This window comes from Pelophylax lessonae (assembly GCF_965119305.1).
Source record: "Pelophylax lessonae genome assembly, chromosome: 1".
Classification (NCBI taxonomy): Eukaryota; Metazoa; Chordata; class Amphibia; order Anura; family Ranidae; genus Pelophylax; species Pelophylax lessonae.
The window spans coordinates 858,177,257-858,185,319 of NC_138768.1; positions in this window are offsets into that span (position 1 = coordinate 858,177,257).

Here is an 8,063-nt window from a genome sequence, read left to right on the forward strand (position 1 = left end):
CTAGGGAGCTACAGTTCATTGAGGGAACCATGAATGCCAACATGTACTGTGACATACTGAAGCAGAGCATGATCCCCTCCCTTCTGAGACTGGGCCACAGGGCAGTATTCCAACATAACGACCCCAAACACACCTCCAAGACGACCACTGCCTTGCTAAAGAAGCTGAGGGTAAAGGTGATGGACTGGCCAAGCATGTCTCCAGACCTAAACCCTATTGAGCATCTGTGGGGTATCCTCAAACAGAAGGTGGAGGAGCGCAAGGTCTCTAACATCCACCAACTCTGTGATGTCTTCATGGAGGAGTGGAAGAGAACTCCAGTGGCAACCTGTGCAGCTCTGGTGAACTCCATGTCCAAGAGAGTTAGGGCAGTGCTGGAAAATAATGGTGGCCACACAAAATATTGACACTTTGGGCCCAATTTGGACATTTTCACTTAGGGGTGTACTCACTTTTGTTGCCAGCGGTTTAGACATTAATGGCTGTGTGTTGAGTTATTTTGAGTGGACAGCAAATTTACACTGTTATACAAGCTGTACACTCACTACTTTACATTGTAGCAAAGTGTCATTTCTTCAGTGTTGTCACATGAAAAGATAGAATAAAATATTTACAAAAATGTGAGGGGTGTACTCACTTTTGTGAGATACTGTATATATGCAACGTTTAGGGGATCTGGTAACGCCAACATATGAGCATACATTTCTGATACAGCACTCTTTCAAATATGATCATATTGATTACAAAGAGGTGTTTTCCCTATATATTATGATTATTTACATATAGAGGTGAAAGAAAATAATTATATGGAGATATATATATATATATATATATATATATATATATATATATATATATATATATACACAGGTATGGTATACAGTATATCTAAACACAATAATTTGTATACTTAAACTATTTCTACATGTAGGATAATTCTAATCAGATTAATACATCACTTACATAATGAGATTATTATTATTATGCCAGCAGATGATAAAATCCATGATTAAACCCATTTTAGGGAATATGATAATTGAGGTCACAGTCACATCATCATACACACTTATGTATGCGGAGATGGTGCGGTTCCTATGAGAATATTCTCATGAATACATGAATAAAACTCCAACTTTTTTTCCACAAACAGAGCTTTCTTTTTGGCGGTATTTGATCACCTGTGCGATTTTTACTTTTTGCGCTATAAACAAAAAAAGAGCGTAAATTTTGAAAAAATAACAATATTTTTCACATTTTTTTATATGAAATTCCCCCCAAAAAAATGTAAAAATCAAATTTTTTTTAAATTTTTGGCCAATTTGTTTTCTGCTACCTATGTTTGGTAAAAAAAAATTCACAATAAGCGTATTTTGATTGGTTTGCGCAAAAGTTATTGCGTTTACTAACAAAGGGAAAGATTTCTGTCATTTTTGGTGTTTTTTTTTAACGCGTAATGGCGGCGATCTGCAATTTTTTTTTGCGGGACTGCGACATTGCGGCGGACAGATCGGACCCTTGACTGACATTTTTGACACTTTTGGGGGTACCAGTGACATTACTGCAGTAATCAGTGCTATATATATGCACTGTTACTGTAAAAATGACACTGGCAGGGAAGGGGTTAATTTTATTGGAGAGGGAGGGGTTAATGTATGCCTGGTGCTTACTGATGTGTGTGGGGGGGGGGGGGGTGACTGTGTGAGACAAGGACAGATCCAGGGTTCAGATATGCTGAACCCTGCAATCTGACCCTGCCTGTCACTTCAGAGATCCTCCCGCTGTGTTTACACACAGCGGGCGGATCTCCAGACTCGATCCCCGACGATCGGGGAAGAGCGGCGGCGATCGCCGCTGCTCCTCCCCTGGCCCGACTCCCGCTGTGACTGAAAACAGCGGGAGCGAGCCTCCGGCGGCGCGCGAGCGCCGCCCACAAGGGGGAGTGTCTGACGACGTAGTACTACGCCGCTGGACGATAACGAGCCACTTTGCCGCAGTAGTACTACGGTACTCAGTGGCAAAGTGGTTAAATGATGTTTGATATGATATGTATATATAGTATATGTCTCTTTTTTCCTACATTTTCAATTGTTGAAATATTCTAGATGGAAATTCTGGTTACAAACTGACCTGAGTATGTTGACCCTCCTCTCTGTCTGTGTACAGAGGTATATTGGAGTTTTTTTAGTTTGGTAAACGTAAACCGAGGTTTCTTCTTTATACTCTGGATACGGTGTATTCAGGGCCAGGAGAAGGGGTGGGCAGGAGGGACAGCTGCCCTGGGCACTGTGGTATCATGTAAGGTGGGGGGAGCAGAGAAAAGATTGAGGGGGGGGATTTGTGTTGGAAGGGGAATTGGGGGGTGGCAGGGGGCTTGTGTTAGAAGAAGTGATACGGCAGAGGGGGGAGGGGAATGGTACTAGGAGTGGAAGTTTTTGTTTGGGGGATTTGTACTAGTAAGAACAAGTGGGGGGTATTTGTGCTAGTATGAGAAATTTGGGGGGAATTTGTGCTAGGAGGGGGGGAATGGGGGGACTTTCTGCTAGGAGGGAGGTATTGAAGTGGGGGGAGAGGATGTGATCTCAGAGGGGAAATTTGAGGGGATAGAGGATTTGTGCTAGCCTAGGAGGGGTTTTTGTTTTTTTGTTTTTTTTTGGGGGGGGGGGTCATTTGTCCTGGGGGGATTTGTGGCATGGGGCAAAGATTTGCGCTGGGAGGGGGGATTTCAGCAGGGGTTGTGAATTTGTACTGGGAGAAGTGGAAATGTATGCTTAGGGGGTAAGCATACAGATTAGTGCTAATTTTTTTGGGGAGATTTTTGCTGACACATAATGCTCATACATCTTGGGGGGTCACAGTTTGTCATGTTCGCCCTGGGCTCTAGATGACCTTGTGCCGCCACTGGGTGTATTCTAGCCTTGGAAAGTCAGTTGATGTTTGCTGTTTTCAAGGTTTATTACTCCAGTCTTTTTAGAAAAATAATAAAACAGCCTTTTCATAGGCTCCAGGTGGGAAAGAAATGACACACATTGTTCTATCAACCAGTTCTGCAGACGGGGTTGTTTACAGACCCCCAGCAGATCGTAAAAAAAACAGAATGTCCTATATTGAAAGACTGCATGACCCGTGTCACTAAGTTGACCCATTTCTTCTGGGGGGCTCATTCAGTATTAAAGATGCACATTTCCAACATTGAAAAGATGACAATATATCTATTTCTTCACAATGGTTCTGGCAGAGCAAATTGTCCATCCATCTCTGTTCCTGGTTAGGGATGATCGAACTTTTGAAAAGTTTGGTTCGACAAGAACACCCGAATTTCCCCAAAGTTCGGTTCGGATTCCAGAACCCCATTGAAATCAATGGGACCCGAACTTCTGGAATCAAAAAACACAATTTTGAAGCCCTAAAACCCAATAAATGCCCCTAAAAAGTGCCTAGGGTTCTGGGTCATGCCCCAGGGACTATGAATCAGGCAAAAAAAAAGTTATTTTTTTTTGATAGAGAGCCAATAATTGAAAAAATTATTGAAAAAAAAAATGAGATTTCTTTGGATTTGGTGTTTGGGGGGTCTAAAAAGTGTACCTGTGAAGTTTCAGCTCTGTAGCATGTCCAGAACCAGAAAAAAAATGGATTATTTTTATTAGAATTTCAGTAGCGCAGGGATGGTGTTACCCTCCTTTCACACCTGGGCGTTTTTGTTTCAGGCGTGTATATATGTGTATATATATATATATATATATATATATATATATATATATATATATATATATATATATATATATATATATATATATATATATATATAATATGTGTGTGTGTGTGTGTGTATATATATATATATATATGTATACCCCTAACGCAGAATCTGCATAGTGGGGTCACCCTGGCATGGCAGTGTCAGTTCACACTAAACTACAATACGGTCACCCTGACATGGCAGAGTCAGGTCGCCTAAACTACACTACGGTCTCCCTGACACCTTTAACTATCCCTACAAAAATTAGATTATTGAATCTAACTCTGTGGTATATAGTACACTAACTACACTGCATATCCCTTTCCTCACACTAAAAGCAGCAGGAGAAACACAAATGCTTCCACTCTCTTCCTCAGCCTATGTATTACAGTGCTAGAGGTTTGGCTGGGCTATGTTATATACTGGGGGGCGTATGGGGGGCATATTCACCCCTGATTGGCCTCTGGACCCCGTAGTCACTCCAATCACATTCCTAGCAAACTCCTGCCCCTCAATTGGCTTTTACTGATGTTTCTGGGCTAATCATGGGCTTTTAAAGCCCAGTTCCTGTCCCATTGCATTTTGGGCGGTTCTGGTGGCCGAATTCTGAACTTTTACCGCAAAAAGTTCGGAATTCGGCCAAATTTCGAACACCCAATGTTCGGGTTGAACCGATGGTCGACCTGAACCGTTCGATCATCCCTATTCCTGGTGTCCCTTCTGCATGAGAAATGAGCTCTAGCCCTAAACCTAGCCTAACCCTAGCCATATTCCTAATAGGGATGATCGAACTTTTCAAAAGTTCGGTTCGGCCAGAACATCCGAACTTCCCGAAAGTTCGGCCCGGATTTCAGATCCCCATTGAAATCAATGGGACCCGAACTTCGGTAATCAAAAAACACAATTTTTAAGCCCTAAAACCCAATAAATGCTCCTAAAAAGTGCCTAGGGTTCTGGGTCATGCCCCATTAACTATTAATCAAACAAAAAAAGTTCTTAAAAATTGTCATTTTTGATAAAAAAAGCCAATTATTGAAAAATTAAAAAAAAAAAAAAAAAGATTTTTTGATTTTGGATTTAGTATCTGGGGGTCTAAAATGTGTGCATGTGAAGTTTCAGCTCTGTAGCATGTCCAGAACCATGAAAAAAAAAAAGATAATTTTTCAGTAGAACAGGGATGTGGTTCGGGAGCCTCCTTTAACTTTAACACCTATATGATCTTTTTTTATGGTTCTGGACATGCTACAGAGCTGAAACTTCACAGGTACGCCTTTTAGACACCCCCAGACACAAAATCACACAAAAAAAGAGAGATTTTTTGATTTTTACTTTGGATTTCAGATCTGGGGGGTCTAAAAAGTGTACCTGTGAAGTTTCAGCTCTGTAGTATGTCCAGAACCAGAAAAAAGATAATTTTTCAGTAGAGCAGGGAAGAACCCCAAAAAATGCCAAAAAAAACGCTAGCGTCCAAAAAAAAAATGCCCAGGTGTGTTTTTGCTGGCATTTTTTGGGGGGTTTTGGAGGCAGGCAAAACATCAGAACTTGTGCACAGTACCACTATACACAAGTTCAGATGTTTTTCCTGACTGCAAAGAACCCAAAAAAATGCCTTCTATTAAACCGGCAAGGTGTTACAGCAGAGAAGCCATATTCCTGTGCTTAAAGTTTTCTAATACAAACAATCTTTTTTTTCTGGTTCTGGACATGCTACAGAGCTGAAACTTCACATGTACACTTTTTAGACCCCCCAGATCTGAAATCCAAAGTAAAAATCAAAAAATCTCTCTTTTTTTTTTTAATTTTTCAATAATTTTTCAATAATTGGCTTTTTTATCAAAAATTACAATTTTTAAGAACTTTTTTTTGTGTGATTTTGTGTCTGGGGAGTCTAAAAGGTGTACCTGTTAAGTTTCAGCTCTGTAGCATGTCCAGAACCCCCCAAAAAAGATCATATAAGTGTAAAAGAGGGGTCCCACCATCCCTGCTCTACTGAAAAATTATCTTTTTTCTGGTTCTGGACATGCTACAGAGCTGAAACTTCACAGGTACACTTTTTAGACCCCCCAGACACTAAATCCAAAAAAATTCATGCCTGCCTCCAAAAATGCCCGATAAATGCAAGAAAAAACGCCGTAGAGAAGCCGTATTCTTGTTCTAATAAAAATTATAACAAAATGCTAATTTTTGGGGGGGTTCTGGACATGCTACAGAGCTGAAACTTCACAGGTACACTTTTTAGACCCCCCAGATCTGAAATCCAAAGATTTTCTCTTTTTTTTTTTTTTTTTTTTTAATTTTTTCAATAATTGTCTTTTTTTATCAAAAATGACAATTTTTAAGAACTTTTTTGTGTGATTTGGTGTCTGGGGGTCTAAAAGGCGTACCTGTGAAGTTTCAGCTCTGTAGCATGTCCAGAACCCCCAAAAAAAGATCATATAAATGTAAAAGAGGGGTCCCACCATCCCTGCTCTACTGAAAAATTATCTTTTTTCTGGTTCTGGACATGCTACAGAGCTGAAACTTCACAGGCACACTTTTTAGACCCCCCCAGACACTAAATCCAAAAAAAGTCATGCCTGCCTCCAAAAATGCCCAATAAATGCAAGAAAAACGCCGTAGAGAAGCCGTATTCCTGTTCTAATAAAAATTATAAGTTAATTTTTGGGGGGTTCTGGACATGCTACAGAGCTGAAACTTCACAGGTACACTTTTTAAACCCCCCCAGATACTAAATCCAAAGTATTTTTTTTTTTTTTTTAATTTTTCAATAATTGGCTTTTTTTATCAAAAATGAAAATTTTTAAGAACTTTTTTTTTTTGTGTGTGATTTTGTGTCTGGGGGGGTCTAAAATGTGTACCTGTGAAGTTTCAGCTCTGTAGCATGTCCAGAACCATGTATTAGAAAACTTTGAGCACAGGAATATGGATTCGCTGCTGTAACACCTTGCCGGTTTCAAAGCAGGCATTTTTTTGGGTTCTTTGCAGTCAGGAAAAACATCTGAACTTGTGTATAGTGGTACTGTGCACAAGTTCAGATGTTTTGCCTGCCTCCAAAACCCCCCAAAAAATGCCAGCAAAAACACACCTGGGCATTTTTTTTTTGATGCTAGCGTTTTTTTGGCATTTTTTGGGGTTCTTTTGAGGCAGGCAAAACATCTGAACATGTGTATAGGGGGTATATATACACATATATGTCTGAATATATACCCCTAGACATATATAGGTGTGATAGTAGCAGAAATATATTACTGTAAATGATTTCATTAGCGCAAGCATTAATTTCTGCTACTATCACACCTATATATGTCTAGGGGTATATATTCAGACATATATGTCTATATATACCCCCTATAACATGTTCAGATGTCATGTCTGACATCAAACATGTCCTCAAAAAAGCACTGGCAGTGGCAGCCCCTGCAGCATAAAAAATGCTTGGCTGGTGAGAAGCCATATTCCAGTTCAGAAGCAATTCAGAGAAATGATCATTTCTCTATAGCGGTCACCCTGACTGCTATGGAAGGGTTTTGTCACCCTGCCATAGCAGTCACTGCCAGTTAACCCTACACTACACTACGGTCCCCTTACACTTAACACTTTCCCTACAGAAACTAAATTTTTGAAGCTAACTTAAGTCTAAAGGAGCACTCTAACTACACTAGATATCCCTTTCCTCACACTAAAAATAGCTAAATGACACTTTTAAAGTAAAATTAACAGAACTGCTTCCACTCTCTTCCATGTCCAGTATAACAATGCTAGGAATTTGGCGGGGGCGATCTTATATACTGGGGGGCGCATTCACTAATGATTGGTCTAGGGACCCCCTAGTCACTCCAATCACATTCCTAGCATTCTCCTGCCCCCTCAATTGGCTTTTGCTAATGGTTCTGGTCCAATCACGGGCTTTTAAAGCCCATTTCCTGAAGCATTACATTTTGGTCGGTTCTGGTTGCCGAATTCCGAACTTTTTGGGCAAAAAGTTCTAAATTCGGCCGAACCTCGAACACCCAATGTTCGGGCCGAACCAATGGTCGACCCGAACCGTTCGATCATCCCTAATCCCTAACCCTAGCCTTACCCTAGCCATAACCCTAACTAGGGTTGCACAAATACCGAGCATTTGCAGCAGTACTTGTACTTCTGCAAACGCTCTGATGCTTAACTCGATACCTCTGAATGAAGAGCCATCGCTAACGGAAGTCAGTAGGCGGAGAGAGGGAGTCAACACAACATGCTGGCAGCAGTGGTAAGTAAACTGGCCGGGGCAGGGGCATGGCCAGCTATGTTCCTAATGCCAGATGTTCTGTCAGAATCAGTGACCCAC